This window comes from Scyliorhinus canicula, chromosome 3 (assembly GCF_902713615.1).
Source record: "Scyliorhinus canicula chromosome 3, sScyCan1.1, whole genome shotgun sequence".
Classification (NCBI taxonomy): Eukaryota; Metazoa; Chordata; class Chondrichthyes; order Carcharhiniformes; family Scyliorhinidae; genus Scyliorhinus; species Scyliorhinus canicula.
Genome location: NC_052148.1, coordinates 90,523,248 through 90,540,507, shown reverse-complemented (window position 1 = coordinate 90,540,507; position 17,260 = coordinate 90,523,248). Strand labels below are relative to the sequence as shown.

At 50.0% G+C, this 17,260-nt stretch overlaps 1 long non-coding RNA gene across 2 annotated transcripts in view; it reads right to left on the bottom strand.

Moving 5' to 3' along the window:
- LOC119962788 overlaps nucleotides 1-16,929 on the bottom strand; it is a 43,225-nt gene extending 26,296 nt beyond the window's left edge. For both annotated transcript variants that reach the window (XR_005459965.1, XR_005459963.1), the window contains exons 1-2: nucleotides 13,427-16,929; nucleotides 8,108-8,236 (exon numbers count right to left, since the gene is read on the bottom strand). This is a non-coding gene — a long non-coding RNA (uncharacterized LOC119962788). The remainder of the gene's footprint in view (nucleotides 1-8,107; nucleotides 8,237-13,426) is intronic.
- Between the last annotated feature and the right edge of the window lie 331 nt (nucleotides 16,930-17,260).

The following is a 17,260-nucleotide window of genomic DNA, read 5'->3' as shown; positions in this document are numbered from 1 at the left end:
TGCCGGCGTGAACAGTGCGCGGCCGGTGAGTGTAGGGCCTGTGGGGGGGCGGAGGGAGGATCGAGCACCACGGTCGTGCTCAGCAGATGTCTGGCCCGCGATCGGTGCCCACCGATCGTCGGGCCGGCGTCTCTAAAAGACGCACTCTTTTCCCTCCGCCGCACCGCAAGATCAAGCCGCCATGTCTTGCGGGACAGCGGAGGGGAAGACGGCAACCGGGCATGCGCGGCTGACATCTCTTAGGCACCGCCGGCCGCGTCATTCCCGGCGCGCCGCTTTGACACAAGCGTCAAGGCCGGGCGCTCGGAATACACGCGCTGCCGCTCCTAGCCCCCTGGTGGGAGGAGAATAGGGGGAGAGGAGCGGCCTCCGACGCCAGAGTGAAACACTCCGGGTCTGTTTGTCTCACTTTGGGAGAATTGCGCCCCATAAATGAAGCACGCTGTCGGGAACTCGGCAGAGCATCCAGGGAGGGCCTGAGGTTCGCACTGCAATGACACCGTTTTGGAGGGGGCGGAGCATCTGAGCATCCGAAACCTGTGTCAAATGGGCGGCGCCCCCAATTTCGGCGTCAAAAGGGATTCTCTGTCCAATCAGCGATTCCGATTCGGCGTCGCCCAAAGTGCTGACACCGGGACTGAATTACGCGAGTTCTACGGCCCCCAAAGCAGCACCAGTCCGGGAACAATTCAGGACATCCTAATGGGCTAGCACAGGTGCCACGTAGAACTAGTATAATTTCAACAAACGCTGGCGTGTGATTTGCTGTGGTCAGGATTGGCAATTGATTACCTGAAAAGCTGCAGCCACATACAAGCATTCCACTCTCCACACACATTCATTCCAGCCAAGAAGATGCCACCCCGAAGAACGGTACTGAAGTTCGCTGATGCCGAGCTGGAGATGCTACTGGATGCCATGGATGGGAGGAGGGACATCCTGGCTGGGATTCTCCAACCCCCCGCTGGATCAGAGAATTGCCAGGGGACGGCGTAAATCCCGCCCCGAGGCCGGCTGCTGAATTCTCCGGTGCCGGGGTTTTGCTGGGGCTGGCAGCAGCCCCCCTGGCGATTCTCTGGCCCGCGATGGGCTGAGCAGACACCCGTTCTCAGCCTGTTCCACCGGCGTAAATCAAACAAGGTCCGTATCGGCGGGACCTGGCTCTATGGGCGGCCTGCAGCGTCCACATTGGGGGGGTGGGGGAGGGTTGGGGGGCGCGGGGGGGGGGGATCTGGCCCCGGGGGATGCCCTCACGGTGTCCTGGTCCATGATCCGGGCCCACCAATCCACGGGCAGGCCTGTGCTATGGAGGCACTCTTTCCCTCCACGCCGGCTGCTGTCAACTTCCGCCATGACCGGCGCGGAGAAGAACCTCCCTGCGAATGCGCTGGGATGACGCCAGCACACGCTGGCACTCCCGCACTCCTGTTCCTCAGGTTGGGAAGGAGGCTGCCACCCGCAGATGTCAACTGGGCCTGGGTGCAGGTGGCAGAGGATGTGAGCACTGTGGGCCCCACTGCCAGGACCGGCCAGCAGTGCAGAAGAAGCTTCACGACCTCCTCAAGGTGGTCAGGGTGAGTTACTGCCACAGTACCCCTGCACCAACCCCTGCCCCACACCATAGCAGCACCTTCCCCACCCCAGGGGGAGATCAAAAACCACCCGCTGGCAGTCTGCTCACATCGTACCCTGCACCACATGCCAACACCCACCCGCCTGCCATGGCCAGCTGTCCTGCACACATAGGCCACCAGCCGTGGATGCGCTGTGCTGTCAGAGTCCGAGTGTTTCACACTGTGCATCAACTGCCCCCCCAGGAGTACACAGCCCACAGCGCCTGGGAGGGAGAAATGACCGGAGGGGGCTGTTGGACCTGTGGCCGCTCACCATCACAGAGCAGAGGGCATTGGACCTGGTCGGTGGGGTCGGAGAGCAGGCAGTTGCAAAGGCGGAGGGTGGCATCGGAAAACCAAGTGAGCCCTATGGCACGTGTGGCACCCCCCCACCACTACCCGCAGTCTAACCATGCCCCTTGTCTCCGTCTTGCAGGGTCACCTGTCGATGAGACAGGTCCAACTGGGGTTTCATGCTCCAGTCACAACCCCACGACTCATCCGGTGCTGAGACGGGACCTGCTGATGGCCCGGGCGCCTAGCTGCAACCCCGTGACACCCCTGGAGCACCCGTCGAGGGACAACACCAATTTTTCAGCATTTCTGTCACCATCCCAGAGACCCTCAACTCGGTTGGGCATGTTAGTGAAGAGACTCCTGGAGTACTATCTGGTGCGCACCATGCGCGTGCACGTGATGCAGCAGGTGGATGTAAGAACCCCCAAGCAGGTGGACAGTCGGAGCGTGGCCCAACCCCAGGGGTAGCAGCTGCTGTCCAGATGGGCCTTGGGCTTCTGGAGTGGAAAGTCCCATCAATACAGGCGCAGAGCCAGGAATTACATGAGGGGATATCGGCGAGTATCCAGTGCCTGCAGGTGCAGTTGGAGAAGTCCAACCGCCTGCAGGGGCCGGAGGCGATTCTGACTATGCATGCCACCCAGAGCAACACAGCATGGGTGGTATCTGCTTTCAGGCTTTCAGGCCTTGGGTGAGACAGTATTGGCCATGGGTTAGAATGTCCAAGGCCTGAAACCCTCTGTGCAGGCAGTGGCCGAGGCCAGTGGTCATAGGCAGCTACGTACCAGAGCCACGTGGACATTGCTGTGGCACTCCAGAACATCGCCCAGTCACAACTGGTCATACCTGTGGGGGTCGAGAGCATTGGCCTGACGTGGCTGATCTGACCCAGATATAGGGGGACCTGGCACAGTCAGTGGGTGATGTCATATGGTCACTGAAGGATGTAGCACGTTCCCAGAGGGACACGCACAGTCTCTGCGCTCCATGGGCGAGGCCATGGACCCTGATCAAGATGAGAGCGGGTCTTTAAGACAGGCAGTGGCAGGCGGGGGGGGGGGGGGGGGAATAGTGTCCCCTGGGCTTGCTCCGGCCACATGCCCATCCCAAGGAGTAGCCAAGGGCGAAAGAGAAAATGCTGGAAAATCTCAGCAGGTCTGGCAGCATCTGTAGGGAGAGAAAAGAGCTAATATTTCGAGTCCGGTGACTCTGTCAAAGCTAACAGACAGAGAAAGTGTGAAATATTTATACTGTTGAGTGAGAATGAAAGATAAGTCATAGCCACAGAAACCCAAGGAAACTGGATGCTAATGGCCACAGAAACCAAGGGGAAAGAATGCAGGGCCAGCAACAGGGCGGGCAGCCCACAGCTGAGCCTTGAGGACCATGTCTTACCTCCTGTCTCACCTTCATCAGCCACGGCGCTCTTTCCCAATTTTAAATACCATAAGTGAACCATGCCGTCAGTACTTGCGCCTGACAGAGGCGGAACATCACAGGAGACCCAGAGAATACCAGGTCAGGCCCATTAATTATATGCCAATGGCCTTTACTGTACAATTTGCATGCCCATGCCACCGCTGTTGAGCACCGGAGCATAGCATTCCGTTGGGAGTCCGCGCTGGCCTCGATTTTCGTCTGACTCGCGATTGTCCGCCAATCGAGTTTCACAATTCTGGTGTAGCTGGATGGAGAATCCCAAACCTACTCTCAGCTGATAGATTCTCTTGAAAGGAATGGAGGCACAATAAAGTCTGAGGAGGCACAATAACGTCTGAGGAAGTACAATAATATCTGAGGAGGCACAATAATATCAGAGGGGCACAATAATGTCTGAGGAAGCATAATAACATCTGAGGAGGCACAGTGACGTCTGAGGAGGCACAATAACACCTGAGCAGGCACAATAACGTCTGATGTGGCACAATAACATCTGAGGAGGCACAGTAACGTCTGATGTGGCACAATAATGTCTGAGGAGGCACAATAATGTCTGAGGAGGCACAATAATATCTGAGGAGGCACAATAATGTCTGAGGAGGCACAGTAACGTCTGAGGAGGCACAATAATATCCAAGGAGGTGCAATAATATCCGAGGAGGCGCAATAATGTCCAAGGAGGCACAATAATATCCGAGGAGGCAAAACAATGTCTGGCGAGGCACAATCATATCTGAGGAGGCACAATAATATCTGAGGGTCACAATAATGTCTGAGAAGGCATAATAACATCTGAGAAGGCACAATAACGTCTGAGGAGGCACAATAAGCTCTAGGAGGCACACTAATGTCTGAGGAGACACAATAACATCTGAGGAGAAACAATAATATCCGAGGAGGCACAATAATATATGAGGGGCACAATAACGTCTGAGGAGGCACAATAATATCTAAGGAGGCACAATAATATCTGAGGGGCACAATAATATCCGAGGAGGCACAATAATATCAGAGGAGGCACAATAATATCTGAGGAATCAGGTCTTGCCAACAACCTTTTTACTTTAATGAAAAAAAACACCGCAGCAAGAAATTATGATAAAAGTCACAATGATAATCGAGAAATGTAATCCCCGCTTTTAAACCTCTGCAGATATTATACAAGTGCAAGGATTGCAGAAGGCGGAAAGCCCAAGGACATTTCAACATAAAACGTGTATAATTCTTGAACCGTCTTATCATTTGAAAGACAGGTGGTGCTCCCGATCACTTACAGAATCAGGAAGCCAAACCATTCGATCCAAGCATTTTCAGACATATAGGGCGCAATTCTCCATAAACATTTCCAATTGTGGTAGCAAGTGGGAATTGCCCTGTGCTCCCTGGTGCTTGGTCCAGCGAGGCCGGCAACGCTATTCAACGTCAATCGGTCCACTTTGCGAGGCCTCACGTGCTTCTTGTCGCAAATGATTCGACGGGACTTTGCTAACACGGTTGAGCAGCACTTAAGCTGCACTTGCTCAGCCAACCCCAACCAAGTCACAACAATGGCACCCAGGAGACCGGCCCCAGGTTTCGGAGATGTTGACCTGGGGAGGCTACTAGATGCGATGGAGGCCAGGAGGGATGTCCTATTCCCTGAGGTTCCTGCAGGGTGAACCACAAGGCAGCCAGTGCTACCTGGGATGAGGTGGTGGTAGTTGTCCGCTCAAGGAATGTGACCGTGAGGACTGGCCTTCAGTGCAGGAAGAAGGTCAATGATTCTCACCGGGCAGCATGAGTGAGTAGGCACCAACGTTTCCCCCACCCCCCAAGGGAGCATCCAACTCCTCATGCGACCCCCAACTCTTCCTCCACCCTGACTCCCCTGGACAACCCCCCCCCCCCCTCCCCCCCAACCCTCCTCACCACTGAACCACATGTGTGGCTAATGATGTCCTCTCTGCGCCTCCTCAGGAAAAGCTCTCTCATAACTTTCGGGAGAGGGCCCAGACTGGCGGAGGGGTGCCATACATAAGAATTCTCACATCATTCGAGGAGTGGGCCCTGGAAGCGACTGCTGTGGCCGAAGACAGGGCGGTCACCAACGCGGGGGCTGGCGGATGACGCAGAGGTGAGGAACCACCAGGCTCCAACCAGAGGACCTGTTAAACGTGAGTAGTGATTGTCTTGCTGACTGACCCATCCCTCCCACTGACCACATGTCCATTCTTCCCCAGATCCTCCAGCTGACGACACCGGCCCATCTCCTGACTCCGAGCAGAACACCTCGGAGGAGAGCTCCAAGGATGCAACCATAGCCGCGGCACAGCTGTCATCCCCACCCTCCACCAGCACAGATACACACACCTCCGTGGGGCATGTTAGAGGTCAGGCTTCTGGGGCACAATCTGGTGAGCACCACACCGCTGATAATGTCAGGTGGAGGCAGGAACCCCCAGGCAAGATAGCTGTTGGAGGTCTGCTGGAACGCAGGAGCTAGCTGGGTCCCAGCCTGATGCTGAACCTCTGGAACAGAGTTACCTGGAGCTGATGGAGACAATAAGGACCAACGTGGACGTCCAGAGGGAGATGTCAGCATCACTCCAAAGGATCCATAGCTGTTTGGAGGAGTCCCAGCGAGTACAGGCACAGGAGATGGCGCCGGTAATGATTGGCACTGAGGCCAACACTGCAAGGGTTGTGACTGCTGTGGAGAGCCTGTGCACGATGTCAACAGCATGAGTGAATCTGTCTGAGGCCATTGCCGAGGGCCTCCGCAAAATTCCCGACTCGCTGGGGGATGTCACCCAGTACCAGGCTGACCTTCATTTTTTAAGTTTAGAGTACCCAATTATTTTTTTCCAATTATGGGGCAATTTAGCATGGGCAATCCACCTAAGCTGCACACCTTTAGCTTTTAGGGTGAAACTCACGCAGATACTGGGAGAATGTGCAAACTCCACACAGACAGTGACCCGGGGCCAGGTCCTCAGCAACGTAGGCAGCAGTGCTAACCACTGCGCCACCATGCCGCCCCACCAGGATGATCGTGATGAAGTTCTGTGGGACATGTCCCAGTCGCAGTTGGGCATGGCTGAGGCACTGCAGAGCTTGTCCCAGTCACTGAGGAGCATCTCGGAGGGTGTCAACATTATGGTGCGGACCATGGCAAACCGCCAGGGCTGGCTGAGCCAGATGATGCGCAGGCAGCCGGGGCTTGAACCAGCTGCCCCTCCATCCCAAGGTGAACCCCAGGACACAATGGGTACCGATTGGGAGGAGGGGGTGCTGGGTACCAAACCGTGCCCGTCCCATGGAGTGCCGACGATGGCCACCAGCTCCCCCGAGTTCCACCCCTCTGATGAAGGGTGGACAGGGCGACACAGCTGTGCATGTGCCATCGACAAGTGAGCAAGTGAGCCGGTGCCCTCCGACCCCAGAGCCATCAGAGGATGCCTGCGAGGGGAATTGAAGGCCACAGGGTGAGGTAAGCAGCTGGTTGCCTCCACCTCTGATGTGTATTCTGGTGGATACAACTAGACATATTGGTAGAGCTAGGAGAGCCAAGCACGTTGAAGATCACTGAGGTCACAGGGGTAGGGGGGAAGAAGTGGGGGATGTACGTAGGAGGTGGGAAGGGGGAGTGGGTTTGTGGGATGGGGGGGCGACACAATCGGGAGTGGGTTTGTACAACACATTAAACACCTTTTCGCACAACCATTATGATGCCTCTGTCACTTCCTTACACAATGCACGCTGACTCCCGGGCCCTTTGTTCATCTCTCCAGGCATCCCCTCCACCCCCTGGTGCTCACCCAGCCTCCGGCCATGAGCAAGTCTCCGGAGCTGTTCCTATCCCCTGGGTGTGTGGTGTTGCCTCCCGCAGTGTTCCAGCACAGGGAACCGGCTTCAGGGTGTGATTGGGATGCTAGACAATGACTCCCACATGCTAGATCGCCCACCCACACACAGGAATCCACTTGGCATGTGTAAACCATGATTGCCAATTCCCTATCAGCATCGCCTTCAGCCGTGCCGCCAGAGGCCTCAGCAGTCAGTGGGGGTTATGGGTGATCGTTCAGGCAGACGGGCAGGGACAGGAATTGCCATTGGAATGGAAACACACAATCCCAGGGTTGGCATGGTGGTGCCGTGAGCAGTTACCTCCCGGTTGTCCCCCCATCGCATGCCCCGACACCCCCAATGTTGGACGACCTCCACAGAGGGTCCCCCAGCCTCAGCCGAGGGTCCCCCATCCTCCACCGAGCACTGGGGTGGCAAGCCCAGAACGCCGGGCTCTTTGCCTGCGAGCAACAATGGCTACTCACCACCTCGGCTCTCCGCAGAAGCCCTTGCGCCAGATTCATGTTTTTAAAAGGAGTACTAATCGGTGCCAGCATGAGCACTTGCTGGAGAGGCTGCTGAATGATAGGAGGCTGTTGGATATGGGGTGGCTCTCGTTAATTGTATGCAAATAGACTTCAGTGGTGATAATTGGTTTCTCACCATGTTACGCCGAGATCCCAATTTCGGCTGATGGAGCAGGAGCGATGGTCTCTGCATCACCCGTCCCACCAACAATTTAGACACTTGTTGATCCAGGACACCATTATTGAAGACCACCCCAGCGGACAGCAAGCAACCCAGTTCACCCAAGTGCACCCCGGCACCCCGGCACACACTGGCACACTACCCTGGCATCAAACTGGCACACCCTTGGAACTACACAGGCACAACCAGGGCAGTACTCTCTCCACTTTAAGTTCTGCACTCACCTGAGCTCCCCTGGGAGGTTTGCTTGCTGGGTGTTTACATTCAGAGACCAGTCGTGCCTCATGTCGTTCTGCCATCATGCTGCGATGCATGGAGCTTTTGATCTGGGTGGATGATTCTGACACAGAGGCCTGATAATGATATGCACATTTATTATAATTATGTTCCTGACATTGAACTTAATTAATTAATATTATTCATACACAAGCAGCACCATCGTGACATAGTCCAGAACAAAAGAACTTTGCCTCTACCAGCTGGATCAGATGCTGTCTTCACCTTCCCAGAATTATTCCGTCTCCAATAATGCTTTTCTTGCTGCTCCTGAATCACTCCCCCACTTTGCCTGTGCATTTCCTGAAAAATTGCATGGGCCACGTAAAGTTTCATTCCATTGACTTCAATTAGTTTAATGGCTTTCTAATTGCTCATATTTGCAAGGTAAGTGGGCCTCCATGTTCTGCGTCATTGCTGATCGGTGTCCCAACACCGGCTTCCCAACCCACTGTCATGAAGGATGATTTTACGGCGAGGCACGAAGGTTAGCCGCCTGATCCTTAGCCATAAGTGTCAGCCTGGTGACTTATAAAATAATGAATTCTTGTTCAAAAAAGAACAACTGGCCCACTCATGCCCTTCAGGGAAGGGAATCTTCCTTTCTTACCACGTTGACCTACATGTAACTCGAGGCCCATAGCAATGTGGTCCCAATCATTTCCCACATAATGACAGCAGGAAATATGGGCATCACGGCAGCAAAAATGGATAGCACAGTGGCTTCACAGCGCCAGGGTCTCCCAGGTTCGATTCCCCGCTGGGTCACTGTCTGTGCGGAGTCTGCACATTCTCCCCGTGTCTGTGGTGGGTTTCCTCCGGGTGCTCCGGTTTCCTCCCACATTCCAATCACGTGCAGGGTAGTTGGATTGGCCATGATAAATTGCCCTTACTGACCAAAAAGATTCAGAGGGGTTATTGGGTTACGGGGATAGGGTGGAGATGAGAGTTTAAGTGGGTCGGTGCAGACTCGATGGGCTGAATGGCCTCCTTCTGCACTGTATGTTCTATGTTCTATGAAATCAGGATAACCCAGAGCCTGACAGAACTGAAATCTCCCATTTATTGCGATGGACAAAAGCTCCTGCAACATTTATTTATTCATATAGAGGAAAGTCAGGTTTCAGAATTTCAAAGCACGACATTAAAAGGAAGCCTCCCTGGTGAGCTCAATGTTGTTTTCAAACAATATATCAAAGTGGAAAACAATTCTTCAGATCATTCAGCAGCTCATTTACACTTCATCAGCCAGGAGACTGACAGTATACAAAGCTGTGTATATTGAAATGATTCTTTTTACAAATATTTGGAATAATTAATGTTTATTAGGCATCAGGGTCTGGATCCCCTGTTTGAGAGACTAAGGGCAGGATTCTCCGTCCCATCGCACCCGTTTTCTGGTGGGATTCCCGGGGTGATCCTGCTTTCGAGCCGCCATTTTGAGTGAGTGACCTGATAGCGAAGGCCTGCGCATTCCACACCCCCGCATTGCAATTCAACCCCTCCCCAACCCCCTGCATCGCAAATCAGCCCCTCACTCCAGGACTTTCTGGGTGCCCTCCCTTCCCCCAAGTATGAAGGTGACCTGACCCTCCACCAAGGACCTCTTTATTAGGCAGACCCCCACAGGGACCCCCAAACAGGAAGACCCCCCCCACCATAGAGACTCCCTAAATAGGGAGACTCCCCACATGAACCCTCTAAATAGTCAGATCCCCCCCAGGGCCTCCTAATTAAAGGGACCCTCTCAGAGACCCCATGACAATATGGACCCCCTAAATAGGGAGACACGACAGGACCCCCTAACTAAAGGGACCCCTCCCAGAAAAGAGATCACTGTCTGGAAGCCAGAGAGCAGTCCCGACAAGGGCAGTGGAAGACATTAGTTGTAACAATTATCTGGAAGCACCAGGTGTCCACTCCTGGAAAGAGACCAGCTGTGACCTGTGTTTAAACCCCTCAGAACATCAACCACATCAAAGTGCTGTCAATTTCCAGCTCAGCACTGCAAGATCACTGAACCATGAGGGCGTGATTGGAATTAAATTAACTTTCTTTGATTTGGTTGATGTTTATAAACATTATAGTTAAAGCACTTAGAGTGAAGAAGATGAATGAAGAAAGGCTCAGAGCTGTTTTGTGGAAGCTGTCAATCGCAGGCCACACAAATGAATGGCTTGCAGCTCAAGGAACGGAGGGGTTTAACCATAGGTCACATCTGTTCTCTTCCCAGCAATGGACATGCTGGGACATTCCAGGTGAGTGCTCCAACTGTAATTGTTTTCACTGCCCCTGTCAGGACTGCTCTCTGGTTTCCAGACAGGGATCCCTTTTCTGGGGGCGTCTGTGGGAGTGTCCGTTTAGTTGGGGGGTGCCTGTGGCGATCTCCTTACATAGGTGGTCCCTTTAGTTAGGGGTTTCTGAGAGGGTCCTATTAGTTAGGACTGGGGATCCCCCATGGGGAGGGGGATGGTCTCCACTTTGACGGGTCTCTGGGCGATGGGTGGTGGTGGGGGATCTGGTGGGGAGGGATCGGTAGGTAGTGCTTTGTAGGGGTGGGGGGGGTGGCCCTCGAATGGAGTTTGGGAGCAACTCCCTTAGGTGTGGTCCCCTTGGCCCACCATGAGGTCCACCGCGTCAGGTACACATTTGGTGATACCTGTAGTAATCCGCACGCACGTGATTCCCAGCCAGTAAGACGGGAGAATCGCAAGTGCTTGGAGAATCTGGAGCCGGACCCGCTAAGTGGATGCAAATGGGTCATTAGGTCCTATTTGCATCCATTAGAATTCTCCCGCAGGTGCGTGAGCGAGAACCCTGATTTCGCTGCCAGCAGAGGGCCTGAGAATAGTGGTTCATTCAGCATCTGGCGTGAACCTCAATTTCAGCCAGATGCCCGATTCTCCGCTCAATCCTTGTGTCACAGGGCGGGGAATCCAGGCCCATAACCTCATTGAAACACCACATTCAAATCGTCCTTTGAATAATACAAGATACTCAAGTTATGGTCTACATCAATGCATAGATGTGCCTTTTTAAGTGAAGAAACTATAAGCACATGCAGTTGGGGGTAAAATAAAGTAATGAAGTGCTTTTCTGTTGTTTGATTTTACTTTTAAAAATGTATTTCAATGGAAATGGGGGAGGTTGTTGTGTCTGGGGAGCACAAATGTAAAACTCAGAAATACCACCAGGTGGCAGGAGATATCTTTAATTTACTGTCTCACAACATTGTGCCACAAACCTGTCTTTAAATGTAGACACAAAGTACAGTAAAATTGTAAATGAAAGGAATTTTACATCAATAAAGTCACATGAGATAATCGAATTTAGTGACACTGGATTCTGGCCAAACATTGAGAGTTCCATGTGCATTGGAAGGGGCAAAGCCTCTACCCATTGATGACATTGGCAACACTATAAGAGGGAGCAGGAACTCCAACCCCAGTGATTTTCCCTTGACCATTCACATCAGTAAAAAAGGATGCAAATTTATTTTTACTTTAATTCTGAAGAGGAACAAAAAGACTTGCGTCTTTTCTTTTTCTACCTCAGAACCTCCTGAAATGTCTTACAGCCAATTAACTACTTTGTTGAAACATAGTCTGCATTGGAAATATGGAAGTGTTACACTGGCCTCAAGGGGACAGTGGAGAGAACAGCTACAGGTTCTTATCTTTGGATGGTGAGTGGTAGGGTGGGGGCTGAACTGACACCATGACCAAACCACCTCTACCCCCATACACCCACCCTGGCACTGAATTACCGGGTTACACCAGACTTCCCAGCATGTTGGGGTAAATGAGTGCCGAGCAATATCTCAAGTGGCACAACAGGTAGTCACATGTAAAATGATGGCATGTTTCCTCATGACTTGAACTCTGCCGAGAGCTGCAACAGTGAAATCCCAGGCACTTAAAGTGGGCTGCGTGTTCTCATGGATTCTTGATTCCATTGTCATTTGTTTCATATCATCGTTCCATTATTTTTGGGCACCTTGATTGATATGAATAGATTGATATCTAGTGTATTGGTGGAGAATCAAATACAAACTATCGGGACGACTCAACGGAAAAAAGCAGAGTCCGTTTTGGGGCGCGTTTTTTTGGTGCTTCTTGGTAGCTGCAGTGCCAAGAAACACCCCCCTATTCAACGACACTTTACCGTTTTTCTCTGACCTCGGCGAGGAATGCCCCATCGGGGCTGCACTGACATAATTTCCTGCACTGACAAGCTCAGCTCACCAGTGCAGGAAGAGTATTCGCGGATCGGGCGCCCTGATCTTTCAACCCCTCCACTGCACCCAACTTAACTCATCTGGGTATCCGCCACCCTCCCGCCACCCCACCTCTGGCATGGGCAACCTGGCATCCAGGCACCTTGGCACTGCCAGCCTAGCACCATGGCAGTGCCCCTGGCTGCCTGGCAGAGTCCAACCACCCGGCAGTCTCAAATGACCTGGAAACACCCCCCCCCCCCCCCCCACCCCCACCCCCCCCCCCCCCCCCCCCCACCCCCAGATGCCATTACGACTGGTCCACGTTTTATGTGGAGGGGTGCTAAACGGCTCCCGGTCAAGGTCTCGCTGGGGAGGCTGTTCGTTCCCACGCCCCAGAAGAATATGGAGCAGACATACTTAAATTAACCGAATGACTCATTTAATTATGTTGATCAGGATCACGCCCAGTGAGGGTGAGTTCCAGATCGCATCGTCCTGCGAGGTTCGGTTAAATCTCACGAGGCAGCTCATGCACCGCAAGTCAGGTCGTGACGAGGCTGGTAAATCCTGCCCTATAACTTTTTGCAAAGGGAAATATCAGATTGCTGGTCAGAAAGATACAGATTATGAAAGGGGTATACCTTCCAATTGGTGAAGTTCACGTAACATGCTGGTACTATATTCCTTCAAACGCTATTTTTGGAAGGTTGGGTAAAATATACAGATTACAATACCTAAAAAGTGAGCACAGAGCAATATAATGCAAGTACATTAAACATATTTGAATTTATTGGAAGATAAAGTTTATTAAAATAAAAAGATGCTGCAACTGATTGATCAAATACTTGCTAACAATCTCTGGTAGCTTTAAAGCAGTGAAAGAATGCAAATAAATGGAATGTCTTTAACTCTGAGAAAGGGGTTCTACATCACTGCAATGTGAATCAACTCCACACTGTTCGGTTTTACACACTTTGTGGCAGACATTTATGGAAAATCATCGAGGTGTAAAACATAAGTTATATACAATGCATTAGATATGATGTACCTTAGGTTACCAAGCTCAGGGAATATGGTCCAATCCTGCTCATATTCCTTAAATTCTTATATGTTGAATGCACACTGTCGTTTACTGTCAGGTATGCTGTTGTACCAGGTATTCATTAATCATACTGCCGAGTAAATCAAACAGGCATAACTGCAGGTTAAAAAACAATTGACATGTATTATAACTTAAGTAGTGGGTTTACGGTGTGGTGTACAACCAAATGAGGAGCTATACATGGTAAGGAGAATATTTGTATTGCTTTAAAAGCAGATTTAAAATCCATAAATGGCAGAACATCTTTAAATGACCTTTAATGGCATTTTCTTCCAGGTTAGTTTCTGATTCATGCCCATTACTCCTCTTCTGAAGTAGTGTCTCTAGTTTTAGCTCCAGTTCCTCAGCTGTCAGCTGCAGCCCTCTTATAACTTACAGCTTCATACCTACTTTCTGGGCTGAAATGGGTCATCAATGGAAAACGGAGATAATAATTTGGCAACCCTTCTTACAATGCATTCGAGCCACAGACTTGTGACTGGTATGGTAGTCAGGCAGACATGTTACTAGACTAGTTAATCCAGAAGACAGGACTAATAATTCATAAAACAAGAGTTCTAATGTCACCATGGCAGTTTGGAGAAGGATTTTTGTAAAAATATGAAATATACAGTTATTATCAGTGAAAGTGACAGCCCAATGTAAAAATACAACAGGCTCACTAAGGGGAGGAAACCAGCCATTCCTACCAACAACAGCAATTTACATTTATATGGCATCTTTAACATGGTAAAAACATCTCAAAGTACTTCACAGCAACGTCCGCTGACAAAATGATGACACTGAGCCAGACATTAGGACGGGTGAACACAGGTTGCTGTGACTTAAAGAAGGGAAGAGGGGTTGAGAGGTTGTGAGGTTTATGGAGGGAATTCCAGAGCTCGGAGCCAAGGTAGTTGAAGGCATGGCCACCAAAGCCTTATTCCTGGTGAAAATCAAGTGGCCAGAATTGTAGGAGCATAGATATCTTGGAAGTTTGTAGGACAGGAGGAAGTGACAGAGATAGGAACAAGAAAATATGATGCTGCTTGAATACACATGATCCCTAAATGTTGATTATAACTTTCCTGAGTTTGATATTATTACCAACCATTTGTACTGAGAACAAGCAGTTAAATAAATTGAGGGGCACTTTTACAAATGTGTTGTCCTGGAGTGCAGCTTTGCCAAGTGAAGCTGTGTATATTGGAAATCCAAGTGCTTACCGCCACGATTTTTTGGCCCATTAAAATCACAAAAACACGTGCATCTGAATTTCCAATTTGCATTTGCTGCTGAATAAGCTCGAAATCAGGTACAGTGTATTCAGTAATTTAGCCCAGAAGTTGTTTAACCAAAAGGATAAAACCTGCAATAAAACATAAAATGCTGGAAATACAGCTCAGGTCAATCACCATCTGAAAAAGAGAGACGTGTAGGGTTTCCTCAAAGATAGCTGGAATAGTGAATTCACATTATGCCGCTAATGTCATTGGTCCTGTACACTAAAGTTGTTCAGGGTAATTTTGCTAGGCTTTACTCCTGGTACAGAACCTTGCCAGATGGGAGTGCAGGCCAGCGGCAACATTGATTTCCAAAGGCTGCATGTCCCATACAGATTTCTTCATTAATGTCTGAGTTAAAGTAAAACTGCTTTGCACCAATCCCAAAGTTGTCGTCTTTTTTTGAAGTAGCCCATTGTACTAATGATGTATGTGAACGACATTGGCTTAGATGTTTGATGGCATTGCACCCATAATGGACACTGAAGCTGCCAATCTGGAACACATTTACCTGCTGACCATGGGCAAAAAAACATTCAAAAGGAACACTGGAGTCAGTCGCCAAAAAGCTAGGTTCTTAAAATACACTTTCTTGAATGTGGAGCAGGGAGGTGCCTGAATGGCCCTTTCAGCTGCAATGCAGTGCCATAGAACATTGCCATATCCACTCCTACTGCCATCACCTCCTTTTCCCAATGTCCTCCATGTACCCGATCACCAACTCTCTTTTCTGATAATCCTTCCCTCTCACAATTCCCCTGTCCCTGATGAATTTCCACTTCCCCTGATAACCCCACTCTTCCATGTCACTTCCCTGTTCTTGCAGGACCTATCTGAGACACATCAGTCCCAGGTAAAGGTTTGTTTCCTGCACTCCTTTTAGTTTCGTAGATTGGTGCTCTCCCAATTTCCAAGCGATTGAGCCTGAAGCTACCAATCTATACCACCTCTCCCGCATTGTGGCAGCATTTAAAAGATGTTTGGGTTAGCTAACAGCTTAAGAACAACAAATTTGTTCCAAATGATAAGGAAGCAAATGCTTGTGGGCTCTGGTGATTGTACACTTCTTGCTGCAGCCAACTATCACAGCAGCTGCACAGCCCCTGTGTGTCTGGTCTCTCATTTGCTTTCTTTGGTGTTCGCATGTTACCTGAGTGATCTTGAAGTAAACCTAAACCTAATCAAGTTTAGTATATTACTGCCTGCCTTCCCATGTTCATTATCACAGTGGGGGGAGAAAAATGAATCTCTGCCAGAGAACAACACAAAAAGCAGCTGGACCGCAAATGCTGCTTGTGCTGGATGATCTGTGTGCACTTCCTGCTCGGTGAGATGGCAAGCGTTGTGTGAGAAACACAGACGCTTCACTTTGTGTGTGTGTGTGTTGTTAAGTGATGCAGCGAGCATTCAATTACATTGGATTCCAGCTGCAGTCAATTAAAATTTTGGATCCAAATAACTGTTTAGCCTCCGTGCTGGGGAAATACAGAAACAAATGTATAATTGCATGTGATTATGACACATTACTGAACTGTCTTTTCGGGGGGGAGAAAAAAGAAACACAAATTATTTCATTTGCGGCCTGAAAACTTCCCCCTGGTTTTATTAGCATAAAATCAACAAATCCATACCTTTTCTCTTCTATAGATTATAACTTGTCAAGTTTTATTTAGACAGCGGCCGGTAAACATTCAATTAGCACAGGCCCAATGTGTACAGATGTGTAAGGCTGTTATGATAATAATGTTAGAGAGAGCACTGCTGCATTAAGACTGGAGGGCGCCACTGGAAGGCAGCCTAGTTGCTCCGGTTAGACTCAGGTATCATCAGAGCTGAGGATTACCACGCCGACCAGCCAATTGGAATATCAATCCCTTCAAAGCGGGGCGAACTCCATCACAAATGAGGCTGCCACTTGGAGCGGCTGATCACTGAGCAGTGGGCGGGTAGTCCTCTGTCTCAACCAAACTGGGCGATTTAAACAACTGCTGCCTCAGCTGCTCCGGTGCCATTCAATTTAAATACATACTTCCAGTATTAAAACACTATAGCGGGGATTTATAGGATTTCGATAACCTCTGATTTATGTTTCTGCATAATAAGTGCTAGCATTTTGTGAACCTGCCTCTCATTTTGACATGTTTAGCCATGAAATGTAGATTGAAACTTGTCAGTGTGAAATATAGATTCTGGTGAATCAGCTATTTCCATTGAGTAAACTGTCTGGTGTGAAAGTACATGGGACAAAATAGCACCATGCACTATTAATAACAAACATGATCACATGTTGATCTGAAATTCTTCTCAACATAAATGGATCAATGCTTAAAATAGCAAGCAAAGATGGCTCATAACAAAAGGTTTGTATTTTCATTACTAATTTTGCAGGGAACCAAGATGAAATAATTGATCCTTGACAGTGATTGTATGAATGTGATCCAATAATTAACAAATGGGTTCAAATAATACTGGTGGAAAGCCAACTCCAATGGGGGTACAAAGCGGGCAGCAGCAGTTT